Below are 18,258 nucleotides of genomic sequence, written 5' to 3' on the forward strand. Positions count from 1 at the left end.
GGCTTTAGTCCCAGTCCTAATGGACAAGAATCCAGATTACAATTGGCATTAACTGGCACACTCGCTTGCAGTCTGAGCAGAGGCCAATGCCTGAACGGATCTTAAAGATTTAAAAAAAATCTCTCACTCACAGTGAAGGTTCAGGTATAGTGGCAGAGGTGTATAGTAGGAAAGTTTTCCTGGCTGATAACCATGCTGTACACAGTCTGCGGTTAAATAGAAAACTGCAGCTTTTAGTGCTGACCCTTTCATAAGCACTTAAATCTACTTGAAATTGCTAATAAAATACAAAATGAAGAAATCATAAAGTATACAAATGATTTGATGGATTAAGAGAGATTCACAGATATGGGAAAGAGAGAGCCAGTCAAATACAAAAGGATGGGGGAGATCACAGAATGATATTTCGGAAATCTTTAATTGGGCCTGCTAAGCTAGGTTGAAAGCTTATTAACTAACTAGTAGCCTCTACTCTGCTACCCTTTGATCCCTAACCTCTTAAGAATCCTTGATGGGGTAGGGGGACAGTTAACTCAGGTAGATCAGGGGTTTAAAAAGCCAGCTCCTAAATGACCAGAGTTGCTAACAAACAGGAGCAGCAAACAGGGAGTTTGTGAGGAAGTGTGAGAGGCTGATACACCTAACAAACATACTCTAAACTTAGGCCAACAACCATCCCCCAGAAATAAAACAAAACTAAAAACCCCCACAAGAGTAAAAATAATGCAGGCATAGTTTGCTATGGGTGACTCTAAGCCTCTGACTGCCAGATGCTGGGACTAGATGACAGGGTTTGGATCACTCAGTAATTGCCCCGTTCTGTTCATTTCCTCTGAAGTATCTGACATTGGGGCCACTTTAGGAAGACAAGATACAGGGATAGATGAACCATTGGTCTGACCCAGTATCACAATCCGTATATTCTTATGTTATGTTCTTCTTATGTTCTTAGATAGTTGGGCTTGTGATGACCAGGAGAATCAAATGACAATTTGCCTTCAGGATGTGAAGGGTACAGATCTCATGAGACATCTAGTCAGATGTATGTGCAGTTCTGGAAAGAGACGATGGTTATGGCACATATAGGACCAGTGACATAGAGAAAGGTAGGAGAGAGGTCCTGGAGGCCAAATTTAGGCTTCTAGGTAAGAAATTAAAATCCAGGACCTCCACAACAGCATTTTCTGAAATGCTTCCAGTTTCACAATCAAGATCAGTAAGACAAACAGAACTGCAGGGTCTCAATGTGTGAATGAGATGATGGTGTAGGGAGGAGGGGTTTAGGTTTATTAGGAATTGGGGAACCTTTTGGGAAAGGAAGAGCTTATGTAGGGAAGACAGCCTCCATGTAAACCAAAAAAGAACCAGACTGCTGGCATGTAAAATTTAAAAAGTTGCAGAGGATTTTTTAAACTGGGAGCTGGAGAAAATCTGACAGGTGCAGAAGAGCACACGGTTTGGGTGGAGACATCTTTTAGGGATGAATTTATTAAAGGGGGAACTACTTGGTCACCTTTGGTTCATTATAAAATGTACTTATGAGACCAAATAACCAATGTCAGTCAGGTTTATTGCTATAACCCAATAATAATATAGTAGAGGAAAAAGGTTTTATATGATACTGGGAAGCCATCTCATGCAGCGATGTTACATCTACCTTACGCAGAAGGTGTGTGTGAATATGGCATAACTAAGATATGTTTTATGCAAGATGGGTCATGCGAGATATCATTGGAAAGGTTTTGATTTACTGAATGTGTTTATCCAATTTGTATGCATGTATCATTTCTATATCTAAAGTTAGGAATATTGGCTATGTAACACTTACAACTGAGTGTGTACTTGGTAAATATCCACCAGAAACAGGCCATCAGTCTTGATGGGCCATTAGGAAGAAACAATAAGATTTTGAAGATACTAATTTCTCTCTTTCCTAAGAACCATCCTGGGATATTGCTTTGACACTACAAGGTCAGATGGTCATGTTACCTGGTACTAAACAGCATCTTGGACTTCTAGTGATTTTCCACTAAAAGGAGAGAGAGGTCAAGACTGGGAAACAAAAGGTTCCAACCTTATGTAAATTCTATTTAAGGCTGGGGAGTAAGTTGATCTTGGTTCACTCTTCACTGAATTCCCACCCAGGATGACGGCTGGAAATAGCTGAGAAACAAAGCAGAAGAGTTGAGCTCAGGCTGGAAAAGAGATCTGGTCTGCGAATATGGTGTCTGAAGATTTGAGCTGCAATCAGGGTAGCTAACCTTCAAGAGGAAGCTAGTTAAATAGAAATGAAAAGAAACAGGGATTAAATACTTGTAAACTGCCTGGAAACTTTTAAAAACACCATAATACAGGCTCAAAATAAATATATACCTCAAATAATAATTATAACAATTAATAAATAATATAAAGAGGACCATAAAATGTCACCATGGCTAAACAGTACAGTTAAAGAGGCAGCTAGAGGCAAAAAATCATCCTTTAATAATTAGAAGTCAAATCCTAGTGGGGAAAATAGAAAGGAGCATAAACTTTGGTAAGTCAAGTGTAAAAGTATAATAAAGCAGTCCAAGGAAGAATCTGAAGAGCTCTAGCTAAGGACATAAAGACTAATAACATATTTTAAGTATATCAGAAGCAGGAAGCCTGCTAAATAGTCAATGGAGCCACTGGATGATTGAGGTGCTAACGGAGTACTCAAGAGAAGACAAGGCAGTTGCAGAGAAGCTGAATGAATTATTTCCATTGGTCTTCACTTTGCATCAATGTTTGCATCAAGCCATTCTTTGTAGGTGACAAATTTGAGGAACTATCCCAGACTGAGGTGTCAGTTGAGAAGGTTTAGGAACAAATTGATAAATTAAATTGTAATAAGTCACCAGGACCAGATGGTATTCACCCAAGATTCTGAAGGAATTCAAATATGAAATTGCAGCACTATTAACTGTGGTATATCACTTAAATCAGCCTCTGTATCAGATGACTGGAGGATAGCTAATGTAACACAGATTTTTAAAAAAAAGGATACGGAGGCAACCCTGGCAATTACACGCCAGTAAGCCTAACTTCAGTACCAGGCAAATTGGCTGAATCTACAGTAAAGAACAGAATTATCAGACACATAGATAAACATGATATATCGGGGAACAGTCAACATAGCTTTTGTAAAGGGAAATCATGCCTCACTAATATATTAGAATTCTTTGAGGTGGTCAGCATGCACTTGGACAAGGAAGATCCAGTCAATATAGTGTATTTGGACTTTCAAGGCTCTTAAGCAAACTAATCAGTGAGGATAAGAGGGAAGGTTCTCTCATGGATCAGTAACCAGTTAAAAAGACAGAAAACAAAGGGTAAGAATAATTGGTCAGTTTTCATAATGGAAAGAGGTAAATTGCTAGGACATGTGCTGTTCAATATATTCACAAATGATCGGGAAAAGGGGGCAGGCAGTGAGGTGGAAAAACTGGCAGACTCTACAAAATTATTCAAGATTGGTAAGTCCAAAGCTGACTGTGAAGAGTTACTAAGAGATCTCACTCAGGTGGGTGACTGGCCAACAAAATGGCAGATGAAATTCAATGTTGATAAATGCAAAGTAATGCACACTAGAAAAAATAATACCAATTTTACATACAAAATGATGGGATCTAAATTAGCTGGCACCACTCAAAAAAGAGATCTTGGAGTCCTTGTGGATAGTTCTCTAAAAACATCCACTCAATGTCCAGCAGTACTTTAAAAAGCTAACAGAATCTTAGGAACTATTAGTAAAGGTATAAATAATAAAACAGAAAATATCATAATGCCACTATATAAATTCATGGTACACCCACATCTTGAATACTGGGTGCTGTTATTTTTGCCCCATCTAAAAAAAAACATTTATTAGAATAGGAAAAAGTGCAGAGAAGGGCAATGATTAGAGAGTTGGAACAACTTCCTAGGAGAGATTAAAAAAGACAGGGACTGTTCATCTTAGAAAAGAGACTACTAAGGGGGGGGGATGTGATAGAGTCTATAAAATCATGAATGGTGTGAAGAAAATGAATCGGGAATGAATTACCCAAAAAACCAGAAGTCACCTGATTAAATTAATAGGCAATAGGTTTAAAACAAATAAAGGCAATGCTTCTTCACACAACACAGTCAACCTGTGGAACTCATGACCAGCAAATGTGAAGGCCAAAGTATAAGTGGGTTCTAAAAAGAATTAGATAAGTTCATGGATGATAGGTCTATCGATGGCTATTAGGCAAGATGATTGGATATGCAACCCTAAACCTTGCTCTGGGTGTCCCTAAACCTCCAGAGGTATCTGGTATTGGCCACTATCAGAGATAGGATACTAGGCTAGATAGATCTTTGGTCTGACCCAGTGTGGCTGTTGTTGTGTTGTAGGTTGGGGATTAGGGTAACAGTGTCAGTGATTACTGTATTCTTGCTTTCAACCTTGATTTCTCAAATCTGGTTCTGACTATCAAGAGCAAACCAGTTGGTAATTAAAAAGCTCTCCTGACTTCTGAGCTCTAGCCCTTTTCTGAAAACCAAATAATTTTAAGGTTTTGAAATTTTTAAATAAAGTCACCTCCTCTTCCCCACTTCTGGTTTGCCAAACTACCATGAGAGAGGTTTTCCTTGTGAGAATTCTAGCTATGGTGGGAAGTAGAGTGCCAGAAATCTAGATTTCCAGCTTCCTTTTCTGACCAATTTAGAAAAGTTCCAAGTGTGTATATATTTTGGATGCTTCTGTGAACTGAATTAAGCTTTGAACATTTTGAGATGTAGCCATCACTAGTTAGGGCTGTGAACACAATGGAGTACCCATGACTCAGTGCTGCATACAGGCAGGCTTTTAGTTGTACATTTGAATGGATCTGTGTTTAGGCACAGCCCTGAGCAAGGAAAGGTTGATAAATTGCATCAAAGAAAGAGCCTGGCTGTAACCCAGATTTTGACATTTCCATGTGTACCCCAGAATTTGACTGTACTGTAGTCAGCCATTTTGTATGATGAACCTCTGCCGGCTGAAACTCTTCACCACATAGCTAGGGTTAGCTTTAGGATTCTGAGAGGCCAGGCTGTGCAGCTGCACATTTGCAGTTTTGCTATCAGAAGGGGAGGTTGGGACAAGGAGTTAAGGTTTCATGAAAATAGAAAGAATGTTTGGACAGGCAACTTTGGTTTTAGGTGGCTCTAATATGTAAGTTTTATTGTTGTTATGACTAGAAATGCTTTGCTGATAAGGAGAATAACGAATTGCTATTGGCTGTTGCTAGGGAAACTGTTAACTTATTTGGGGCTATTATGTGTTATGTGTGTTGTCCAGAAAAAAAAATTATAAAAAGTTTAGTTAGAAAGTGGGCTTTCGAGCAGTCTGAGGAAGCTTTCTTTGGGGAAGGATTTGACGCTTAAGTTCCCCAGCAGCTAGATGGAAGGAGTGCCCCCCCTGAAGCTTGACTACTGATTCTTCAAAACCATCTCTTAGCATTAGGTAAATATAAATGCTTTAGAATTCTATGAATCTACTACAGCATACATGAGTGTGTGTATGTGTGCTTGAGATCAAATAAAAAAGTATTTTTTATTGTTTGTATCACTATTGTTTCTACCAATCATATATCAGACGGTGGAGCTGTGCCCCCATTGATTTAATTCCTGACATCGCCTGGAGAGAAACAGTAAAGTTACCACTGCTTTGGGTTCTGAAAACCCTGGGTAACAGTGCCACCCTGTCAGTCAAATCCTCATTGCTCAGGGTGGTAATTTACTGCAGGCCTATGCCAGTATTAAATGTTTACTGTGGCCAGAGACTAGAGAGGTGGAGCCAAGGCTCCACCCATTTCCCAACCATTCTTTGATGAATTGCTTCCATGAGGAGGTAAATAGTCAAGTACCCTCATTTATTCTGTGCATTTGGACCCTAGATCTGGATAGACTGTGTAGGAATTAAAGGGATTTCTTATGTGGGTGCATAGGCTGAGTCACAATCTAGCTGGGTGCAGGTGTTTCCCCTTATACTTAGTGGGGTTAGCTGTTCCTGGTCCTCAGATGGTGTGGAAACCCTTTTGGTTCTTAAGTCTCTAAGGGATCAGTATGGAAACCCAGGCACACCCATTCCAGTGGGTTCAAATTCAGGGCCCTGAAACCGGGTAGAGAGAATCAGTCTCCAAGAACTTCTCTTGCTGTGTCCTGAGCTCCTTCCTATCTCCCTTGGTTCCAGCCTGTAGATCCAGCTTCCCTTCTCTAGGTGGCTTCTCACCAGTTTACTGGCAGGACTTTCTTCCTCTAGACTGCTCACTCCTCTGGCAGCCATCCCACCCCTCTGCTTCTCAGTTCTTTTATTCACCAGGCTGTTGTGAGGCTGCCAAGACATGCTGGCTGGTGGTTGCTGCATTAACTCCCTCCTTAGTTGTCAGGCCAGCATGGGGTCTATACATCCCATGACAATGCCCCTTTGTTACACAATATATATGGTCAACTCATCTGGAAGCCCTGGGATTTTGTATTTTATTAATAGGGAATCTTGGAAGAATGAAACATGCTTTTCTTTATTTGTAGTGTTGCTGTAATCATGTTGGTTCCAGGATATTAGGGATTCAAAGGATATTACCTCATCCACCTTGTCATCCTGGCCTTTAGACAGGCACAGGAAAGTCAAACAATGGTGTGAATATCAGGTTTGTTTAGGTAATAGCCTGAATTCTCTGCCAGTGGAAGATAACCAAATACTAGTGCTTGGGCAAGTTCTCCAATGTTAGCAGATACCAGAATTTTAGCCAACTCTTTCAGTCTATCTCTTGAATTCCCGTGTTTCTGATTACTCTGGGTTTTTTTGTGGTTGTTAACTGGTTAACTCATACCCCGTTATATACAAATGTTAGAACTAAATCAGGCACATTTGACAGATGCCACATCTGATTAGATTGTAATGCAGTTCAACAGATTCCTCTGTGATGGCCCATTAGAAGAGTAGTTATGAAGAAATTGCTGATCCATAAAGAACTCTCTGCAGCAAGCCACACTGGTCTTTTTATATTGCTTGTCTTTTACAATCAAGAAATATTGTATAGTTCTTTGCTATAAATGAATATTCAGCTTGAAATTAGTATCAAAGAGCGTAAAATAAAGGCTTTATTAAGCCAGTCTATCTTTTATATCACACTGATTTATCCCATTGATGGGAGTCAGGCATCTTTCTGGATATTAAAATGGTTTCTGTAATAAAAATAGGAATCCTCTATAGAATAGTTCTACAGCTATTATTTTAACATTTTAATAGACATATAACATAAAAAAACAATCAAGAACATGTTCTTTAAGCAAAAAAAATCTCACTAAGTTTAGTTTTATCTCAAAAAGCCAAATAAGTTAAAAATGAAATCCAGCAAAGAACAAAAGCTGTTAAACAAATATTCTCCATTGGTATCTATACAACTAACAAGTAAATGTGCCTTGTATTAAGTAAGCATGTGGGTTTTTTTTGTTTTTTGTTTTTTTGAAAAACTCTTCTTCCAGAAAGCCCACTATAAAATATTATCCACCCACTAGTACTAAAATTCCTCCAATACTGAGCCTTTCTCTTGATCACCCAATGTATTGTGTTGTCCTTCTATTTAGACTGCAAGTTTTTTGGGACATAAACTATGGCTTCTTTAATAATTGTACACAGTACTCTTGTCAATATCTAGCAAATTAATACCTTTAAAAATAATATTATACAGATTTGCCAAGATAACATAATAGAACATAGTACGCAGAGATGCACTAAAATAAAAACACTGGCTCCAAACATTGTGGGAAAGGTTCAGATCAAGATCTGAACTTTGTAGCTTTGTCCATATCCAATATCATGCTAGCTTATGTAGATGGAGACATCACTTGAAGAGTGAAAGAGAATAATGCCTCTTTATTCAGCATTGGTACCAATATGCTTAGAATACTGCTTATATGTAGAAAATTAGGTGACTAAGATATGGTTCATTTTACTGAATCAATATTTATTTTATTGATAAGGAAAAGGTAAACACACACATGCAATCATCATAGACAAACACATTCATCTCATATATCATAATATGGATTTCTAAGTGACAGATAGATACTTCTGTGATTGGTATGATTTAAATATGTGGAGAGCTGAACTGAGTGAACACAACCCTGATGAATATACATTAACATGGTAGTTCAATAAGGGGGTTGTAGCTTTCCTTCTCTCCAAACCATTTTAAAGTGTAAGTCCCATATTGGGTGAAATATTTGAGTTTCTCATGCTTTCTGATAGGAACTCACTCTATATTTAAGGCGTAGTAAGATTGTTATTCACTGGTCTTCACTACGAATGGAGTGTTTTAAATAAGCTGTACATTAGGTTCTTCACTTGGTAACTGCTGTAGCACAAAGGAACCAAACTTATTTTAAAGGAAGTGCAAGGACAAATAAATTGAACTCAGTAAAAGACATTCAAATGTCAAATGCAATTTCATCCTCAGCATGAGATTATACAGGCTGCTAGAGATAATGTAAAACTTTAAAATACTAATTATTTAGAATAATATGTAAGCCTATATAGCATTGATAGAGGATACATTTTCCTATATTTAGTTGTACAAGGTGCTGAACTCACCTGTGATGTGGTGAGCACCCAAAATGCCCTTTGGTTCCAGTGAGAGTTTAGAGTATTCAGCATTCTGATTGAAGCTTGCCTCAGACTGTAGGATCAAAGGGCTTCTTTCCTCTCTGTTATAGTTGAGCAATAGGTAAAAGAGTTACACATACTGAATTATGTAAAATATTAAGGTTGAAGTTTTCAAAGGGTCAGTTAGATGCAGAATCTAACCCTAAATGCATATTAGGAAGATCTACGAATGTACATCAACAGAAAATGATACTAAAGAGTAGACAGAGTTTTGCTTTTTCTTTATGACAATTAAATGTTTTTATTTAATATAGCGAACATATGGCCAAAGTCTGGATTTAATTGGACCCATGCAACGTTGGCATCAAGGGGATGTAATTAAGGTGAGAATTTGGCCCGTTATCTCTCATTTGTTGTTATAATACAATGGGTGAGGTTTCTTATACAATTGTATCTTAAATAAAAACAACTTTTGTGCGTGTTCACCTCTGAAAAACACCAAATGGGTTTTGCACAAAGAATTCCTAGGATTCACCTGTGCAGACGTTACCTCCCAAGAAAGTGCATTCATATATTTGTACTCACAAAAGGAAGTCAGACTGTGGGTCCCTGGAAAATTAGACTTTATATTATGTACAGAAATTAAAGAAAGATATTTCATGAAAAAATGTATTTAAAAATATTAAAAAATAATGAAAAAAAAAAGATAATGCCATGCTAACTGCAACTGCTATAGTGCAACTAACTCACTGCGTAGGAAAGATAGGAAGTATGGCAAGAGATCACGCTGGCTTAACCAGCCAACGGTAGTGGTATATCTTGACTTTAATAAAGCTTTTGATACTGTCCACATGACCTTCTCATAAACAAACTAGGGAAATGCAATCTAGATGGAGCTACTATAAGGTTGTTGCATACCTGTTTGGAAAACCATTCCCAGAGAGCAGTTTTCAGTGATTCACAGTCATGCTGCAAGGGGATAATGAGCTGAGTCCCACAAGGATCAGTTCTGGGTCCAGTTCTGTTCAATATTCTCATCAATGATTTAGATAATGGCGTAGAGAGTACACTTATAAAGTTTGTGGGTGACACCAAGCTGGGAGGGATTGCAAGTGCTTTGGAGGATAATATAATTCAAAATGATCTGGACAAACTGGAGAAATGGTCTGAAGTAAATAGGATGAAATTCAATAAGGACAAATGCAAAGAACTCCACTCAGGAAGGGACAATCAGTTGCATACATAGAAAATGGGAAATGACTGCCTAAGTAAGAGTGCTGTGGAAAGGGATCTGGGAGTCATAGGGGATCACAAGCTAAATATGAGTCAATAGTGTAACACTTGCAAAAAAAGTGAACATCATTCTGGGATGTATTAGCAGGAGTGTTATAAGCGAGATATGAGAAGTAATTCTTCTGCTCTACTCTGCGCTGATTAGGCCTCCACTGGAGTATTGTGTCCAGTTCTGGTGGCCACAATTTCTGGAAAGATGTGGACAACAAATTATTAAAGGTCTAGAAAACATGACCTATGACGGAAGATTGAAAAAATTGGGTTTGTTTATTCCAGAGAAGACAAGGCTGAGAGGGGACGTAACAGTTTTCAAGTACATAAAAGGGTGTTACAAGGAGGAGGCAGAAAAATTGTTCTTCTTAACCTCTGAGGATAGGACAAGAAGCAATGAGCTGAAATTGCAGCAAGGGAGGTTTAGATTGGACATTAGGAAAAACTTCCTGTCAGGATGGTTAAGGACTGGAATAAATTGCATAGGGAGGTTGTGGAGTCTCCCTCATTGGAGATTTTTAAGAACAGCTTGGACAAACACCTGTCAGGGATGGTCTAGATCAGGGGTCAGCAACCTTTGGCATGTGGCCCATCAGGGTAATCCACTGGTGAGCCGCAAGACATTTTGTTTACTTTTACCATCTGCAGGAATGGCAAACCGTGGCCATTTGGAGCTGCGTGAGGCCGTGCCTGTGGACAGTCAATGTAAACAAAATGTCTTGCGGCCTATCAGCGCATTACCCTGATGGGCCATGTGCCAAAGTTTGCCAACCCTGGTCTAGATAATACTTAGTCCTGCCATAAGTGCAGGGTACTGGACTAGATGACCTCTCAAGGTCCCTTCCAGTCCTATGATTCTATGATTCTATGCAGATATAGATCAAGAAACTCCATAAAGTGCAATACAAGAGACAAGAATTAAACACTGAAATTCAAAAGTAATGGAAAAATGCCAATTAGTGCTAAGCAAAAGTCACAATTTTCATCTTTTGAATAACTCCAATATGTCAACGTTTGTCTTTCTCGCAAACCAGGATAAAAAGTTGAAATATCAAACCTTTTCATGGAACAAAAATTCAGATAAATTTTGATCTGGAAATGGTGAATCATTTTATTTCAGCATTCTCAGACCAAATGAAACATTTCCTGAATCAAAATATTTTGGTTTGTTAGACTGATCTGAAACATTTAGTTTGGTCAGTTCAACACTGAACTGTGTTTCCCTATGGTGGTCCATGCATCATGGCAGTTGTAGTTTGGGGAACTACAATAGGGAAATACAATATAATGTTGAAATGCCTTGAAACAAAAATTTCTGGGTAAGTTCAACTCAACAAAACATTTTGATTTGGGTCAAACTGTCTCAAAATAAAGTTCTGCACCAATTGCAACTTACCTACTGAATCCGATGCTGAGCAGCCAGGGGCGGCTCTATGTTTTTTGCCGCCCCAAGCATGGCAGTCAGGCAGCCTTCGGCGACGTTTCTGCAGGAGGTCCGCTGGTCACGTGCCTTTGGCGACCTCCCGCAGAAACGCCACCGAAGGCTGCCTGACTGGCAGTGACCGGCAGGCCGCCCCCCATGGCTTGCCACCCCAGGCATGTGCTTGCTGTGCTGGTGCCTGGAGCCGCCCCTGCGAGCAGCATTATAGGGTCAATGTCTTCCTTGTCATCATTGACTCTATTCAATCAGGACTTACATGTCAATTTAAGTCACTGTGACTAATGTGTACCCTTTTGGGGTTTCTTTGGCAGTTCAACAGACTGAGTAATGAAGATCTACTTTCTCCAGCTGAACAATTTCAGCAACAGTACAACAAAGAAATCTCAGTGACAAAGTCATCTTCCTCAAATGAATATATTCCACAAACTTTAAACAGGATTGCAAGCCAAAGGAATTGCTTCAAGAAATACTAGAACTTGGACTCTCTGGGGTATTTCCTAATATCACAATTGCATTGCGCATGTTTGTCTGTTTGCCTGCATCAGATGCTTCATGTGAATGTACCTTCAGCATGTTGGAGCAGGTAAAGAACTATCACCATTCAGCTATGGGATGAGAGTGTTTAAATGAGCTCGCCACGCTTAATATCAACTGTGATATTGTATGAAAAATAGATTTTTTTTCTCAATAATTAGTGCATTTGCACAGAAAGGCTAGAAAAGCATCTGTTAAATAAAAAATATTCAAATTATGTCTCACTCTTTTTTGGTGCCTTATTTTGTTTTCATGTGTCATCATTTTTTATTTTTATTATGGCTAGGGCCTCAAAAGCTGGAAGTGGTCCGGGCCACTCTGGATCTCTGAGAGAGCCTGCTGCCATACTGTGTACTATGAGCTTTTGTGGTTAATGAATAAGGTCTAAAACCTGCAAAGATTTACACCTTTGCTTATCTTCACTACCAGAGATGGTTAGAAATTCTTCTGGAGCATTTTTCAGACAGAAAAAACGTGATTCATTAAAAACTGAATGTTCTGTGAAATTTCATTTTAAACCAGTTTCTGAAGGACTCCTGTCTGCTTGGCAAGTTTCAAAACCTGCCTGTTTTTCTGCCAGCTCACTTGACTAGTTCCTCAATCACCCACTGGGCTGACTGTGAGGGAACCCCAGATTTCAGGCTCCTGGCTCCTCAGCAGCTTGAGCTCCAAGAGCCTCCAGTCTCCTCAAGCTGCCTGGCTTCATTCCTCGGAACCTTTAGGAAAGTCCCAAACAAAATGTCATCTTGACTTTTTCAAAATGACATTTTGGAATTTCCATTCTGTGGGGAATTTGGAGATTTTTTTTTTAAATTTTGAATACATTGAAATGGAATACGAATTCCAGTTTCCAGCAAGCTCTGTGTTACATGCAGAGCATAAAGGTGAACAGATGCATGTGTGTTTGATATATGTAGCGGGGTGGTCACTCCTGCCCAGATGGGTTAAAGCAGCCAGGGGAGAGGGATGCTCAGGGAAGAGATAAACCTTTATGCTCCAGCTCCTGCAGGCCTTTGTTGAAAGGCCAGGAAGGGTACTGGGGCAGCAGAAGTGCAGCCCAGGGTAGGCCAAGGCAGCAGGTCCAAACCGCCCTTGCCAATGTTGAGTGGCCTTTACAGACTGCAGTCTGCCCCAGTGAATGGGAGCTAGATGGTGACTGGTAGTAGCCACTGAGGTGAGGTGGGGATAGAGGATTGGGGGTTCCCTAGGGAGGGGAGACCCAGATTTGTGGGGGTTGCTGCAGTGGGCAGAACCCCTGGGTAAAGGACACCAGGATCCAGGAGGGACATGGGGGCCAGCAGCAAGTGGGACACCAGCCTGCAGAGTGTGCTCTGGAGCTGGAAAAAGAGCTAATTCCCAGGAAACCAGCAGGAGGCGCCATGCCGGTGAGTCGTCGCCCCACCACAATATACCCTTCTAAACCGAGCAATATTTTTCTGGGGATCTTTCTTTTTTCTCAATATTGAGCCTTAACAATGAAACCGTCTAGCATATAAACATTGCAAGCAAGAAGACAATCAGGCCTTTAAAATCAGATATGGTACTTAGGAAAAGAAATTCAAATTCACTTTTCGGACTGCTCCAAATGATTTGCTTAGAATTTGCTGCTTCAGCAAACATTCCTGTCAGTAAACTCTTCTGCTAAAATCACTACAGAAACAAATACAAATGCGTAGGAAGTCAGTCAAAGTTAGTTGGCTTAAATATTTGAGTAACTATTCACAGAAGGTTTGGTTTGGTTTTTGCAGTATTTACCAAGCTCTACTGATAAAGAAATATTGCCTATTTGCATTCATTTTTCATCCACAGAAATCTATATTGTGATCTTTTCTTTCTGTATACAATATTATTTTGTATATGAAGATAGTTCATTTTTATTTAATGTACTGCAAAATTTATAAGAAAAGATATTGAATTATAAAATACCAGACAATCCTATCTGTGAAGTAAAATGGCTGAATTTTAAGAACATGGTTTTGGCTATAGTTTTATGAGAACAGCAGTTATTAATGTGGTTCAAGAAATGCATTTTAAAGGTTCACTTCTTTCACATTTTGAGTGTTAAGGGGAGGGATGCAGATGCTTTAAACCAGGTATTTCCTGTTGAGATTTTGCACATTTAAACATGTTTAAAGCTTTATGAAATCTGCAATTTTGAATTAGGGTGAAGGAGCAAGTTTTGACCTGTCAATTCCAGTTATGTCAGTTACTTATCATTTGTTGGAAACAATTTTGGAATTTTTTATAGATTTTTTCCAAGGGGATATAAACATTCTGTTCATAAATGTTGGGCTCTTGGACAACAAACAAGAGTCTTTGAAACACCTGTGCTTAATTTTCTATGCTAATTCACTGAGAAACTACAATTCAATGGCCTTCAAACTATACTAATTATTTGTAATAGTATGGTCTTGCGGTTGCAAAGTGGACTAATATTAATTAATTATGGTCACACTTAGGAGCTGTAATCATGCACCAGGATCCCATTGTGTAGGTGCTATACAAACAGAGAACAAAAGCAAGGTTCTTCTTGCAAAGAATTTCCAATCTAGAGTGTGAAACAGTGAATGAGCACTTAAGAATTTGTGTTTTATGGCTTAAAATGTATAGTGACCATCTTTCTAATATCTACTTATATTTTGTTGTTGTTCAGAATCACTATAAAGAAATTTAAGTGCTATGGACGTGATTCTTAGTTACTCTGTTCCTGCGCTTGTTTGGCTTTAGGTGCCTAGATGCTGTTGTAATCTGCTCTAGTTTACACTTGCTTTCCATGGTCCTGTGAAGGTAAGAATAGCTGTAGTGCAGTGCACTACATACTGCAACATACCTCCTGCACTGATGGCTGGGAGCAGAGCCTGTGTACATTCCTTATGCCAGCTCTGTACCTTCCAGAGAGGCCCTCTGTGCAGGGAATAGTTTCAAGAGGCTGCCAACATGGCATAAAGGGAGTTCAATGTAGCTGAAAATTAGGTCCTATGTTTCTAAAAGGTATTTTGTTAATGATAAAAAGGCACACAGAAGTCAGACACAGATTGAGAGGAAAATTCCTATGAGAGATAAAATATCTTGAGAGCTTGATTCAACTTGGTCTGGCCCAATGGTCAATGTTCTCTAATACTGCCAAGAGGTCCAATAGTATCAGTATCAGCCCTTCATCTTTATTCATTACTAGTTCCCTAGTCAGTAAAATCAGAGTAATCTCCCCATGATATGCACGCCTAAGCCTAAAGTAAGTCTGAAAAGTCCAAGGAAGGCAGAGGGCCCCAGATGATGCCAAAGTTGCTCTGTCAATATAATCTCAGTAACATTTTCCAAAGAAAGAGAGATGGAGACAGAGCAATATTTAGCAATATCATAATTTCTTCAACATCATCTTATGTGCCAATTGCCTGATATCTCTTTCCATTCTGAAAATAGGCATTTACAATCTCCAGTAATATCAGACTCATACTCCATTTTCTCCAGTTATGAAGGAGATGAGTCCATTACTTCCCCAGAAAATCTACAACCTCTATGGTAAGGTTTGCCCAAACTGAACCCAAATTGTCCAACATTTTCAAAAGTGACTAGTGATTTTTGGTGCCTCACTTGTTGGAGGCCGTATCTGAGACACCATAAAGAGACTTGAATTTCAGAAAGCAGTGAAAACCTGATATCTGAAAATCAGGACCCTTAGAGGTATGTTTGTGGAAGATTATAATATAGAGATGCTCCCTCATAAGGGATAATATTATGAATATAGGTGTAAGCAGAGTCAGGATGAGCTCTACCCTGACATCTGGTAGTGAAGTATGGGGAGTGTGGAAAGGAATTTCAGGTATTTGCATTGACACACCCACCCCACCTAGGATAGATCATGGCAGCCTGGGATGGTTATTTTGACAGCTCTGGGATCCCCAATTTTTTGATTATTGGGGCAGGAGGAATAAAGTGTTGTCACCCTGATTATGTGAATGAGGAACTATGAGTTAAGCTCTGAAAATGTGTAAAAAAGTTAGATGATTTGTATTCATTTTAGCATGGGAGAATGTGGCAATTTTCATTTCCAAATATTTATAGAATCTGTTTCTAAGAAAAAAAAACAACCATCAAAAAATCTTTTGATTTTTTTAAAGTAATATTAAATACTGGAGTGGTGTGTTGCAGTGGTTCAAACATTCAACTCAGGGTCCAGAGGGTCATTGATGGAGCTTGCACAAAACAAGATTAAGTGTGCTCATGCAAAGCAAAGGACAAGATTTATTCATTGATTGATTAATTTGATTGATTACCAGTCTGACAGAAGAGGCAGTTATGGATGTGTTGTGGGTACAGTAATAGAAAATGCAGAGGGCATAACTGTGCAGGGAAGGGCACGGTTCTGCAGCAGCAGCTAGTGATGACTACTTAAATAATTGTCTATTTGCCTTTTACAAAATAAAGTTGAGGACCATTAGTGTAGTGTGTACACATGCCTGAGGACTAGGTAGGGACAGGAGAATATACTTCCATTTTTCTCCTGATCCATATACAATAAAATATAAATACAGCTAATTTTACCATTAAGAATGAAGAGTTTGTGTTTGGCCCATTTTAGAGATAAAGAGAGATTTGCAAAATTCAGATCCAGATCTGGGTATGAATTTTGGTGGTGCATGGTTTAGGTTTTAATATTCATCAGTTCCTATCACTCTTCACCTTCAGATAGCTACCAAAGACTCCCTAGTTCATTGAAGCACTGAAGCTACAATAACACTTTTTGCTGCATCTCTGTTTTATTTTATTTTGCTCTGTATTGTATATTCAGGGGAAAACTGTTATTTTCCTGGCATATTTTGCAAATCCAGGGCATTACTCACCTCTGTGCAGAAACAATAAATCACAATAGCAATAATATGGTAGAGTCTCTCCCTCTAAAACTGTGATCAAATATTTAGATATTGGTTGATTCAGATGTCCAACTCTTGACTTGGTTAATATCTTACCCATTCGTTTAATGATAGGCCATTAAAAACAAATCTATTTTACTTAGTCATATGACACTATACTGGATGTCAATTCAGCTACAGTATTAATGGCATTAAAATGAGGGATGAGTTCACCCCTGCAGTCTGTGCCTTATTTTTATTGCACACCTTCCGAGTCTGCATCTCCCAATGCATTGTGACATCATTACATCAGAAGCAGGATGGAAGCATGGCAACATGTAGTAAGAATACACAGTACAAAACACCTTAGCCAATTGTTGGCAGCTGTGTTGTGGAGGAGGGGGCACCTTCGCAATCTCTCTATTGATTGCTGTATGCACCTGTAACAAAATGAGTTCCTCTTCTTTTTCTAAAAAGAGCCATTTAGTGTGCCTTTCTGTTCCCTTCTACTAGCCAGACCTTATACAGGTTTATCAGCCACTATTGCTGGAGCTAAAAGACAAGGTCTGACATGAACAGCTGCAGCAAGACGTGACAGATCCCACTTTTCTTGACCCCAGGGGCTAACATCTTTAATCCATTTGTACACAGAGAGCAAAGAAGAGAAGAGGGAGGTGATCTTCTCCTTGAATGCATCCATTACTGATCAATGCTGTTACAAGATGCTTACTACAGTGGAAATCAATTATAGGAAGTACAATGTCATTACTGTTAAACTGAAGGTTGGCCATAAGAGGAGTGAAAGTCATGTGACATGCATGCTAGTAATTCAAGACTTTCACCCAGGATAAGCAGGTGTCATTATGCTATTGATACTGTACTATGATATTTCACTTCAGAAAATCACCTAAGGTATTCAGCAGCCACTTCTCATTCTGTCCCAGGAGACAAACTGGGTGCATTCACCAGCTGAACAAATCACAATCTGAACCACAAAACACCAGTTACCCGACTGTTCTTTATTTAATGTGATGTCTAAACTTCTGTAGTGTTTGTGTGTTGCATTTCACCAGATCTCAGCCTCATATAGTACATTATGAAGCATCACAGCTAGCCACTACACAAGCCAAACCAACAATGGAAGTGGAATATGAAACTATGAAATAAGATTCTGTCTATGGTTAGAGCAACACAGGGGTAGCCACAGATATATAGAAGATCAAGGGGTTAAATCCTAGCTTCACTGAAATCAGTGGCAAAACTTCCGTTGACTTTAATGGGGGCAGAATATCACCCAAACTGTTTTACTGAATAACACACAGAGCAACATACATTTATCCTAAAAGCATTTTGTATGACACTGTAGAACCTGAAGCTGTCATAATCACTCACACTTAGTAGTGCGAGAAGAGCCTTTTAAATCAATGGAACTAATCTCATGAGTACGTGCTACTCCACATAAATGTTGGTGGAATTGGGCCCATAGTGTTTGGCTAGTACAGAACAGCAAA

Source organism: Mauremys mutica, chromosome 1 (assembly GCF_020497125.1).
Source record: "Mauremys mutica isolate MM-2020 ecotype Southern chromosome 1, ASM2049712v1, whole genome shotgun sequence".
Lineage (NCBI taxonomy): Eukaryota > Metazoa > Chordata > Testudines > Geoemydidae > Mauremys > Mauremys mutica.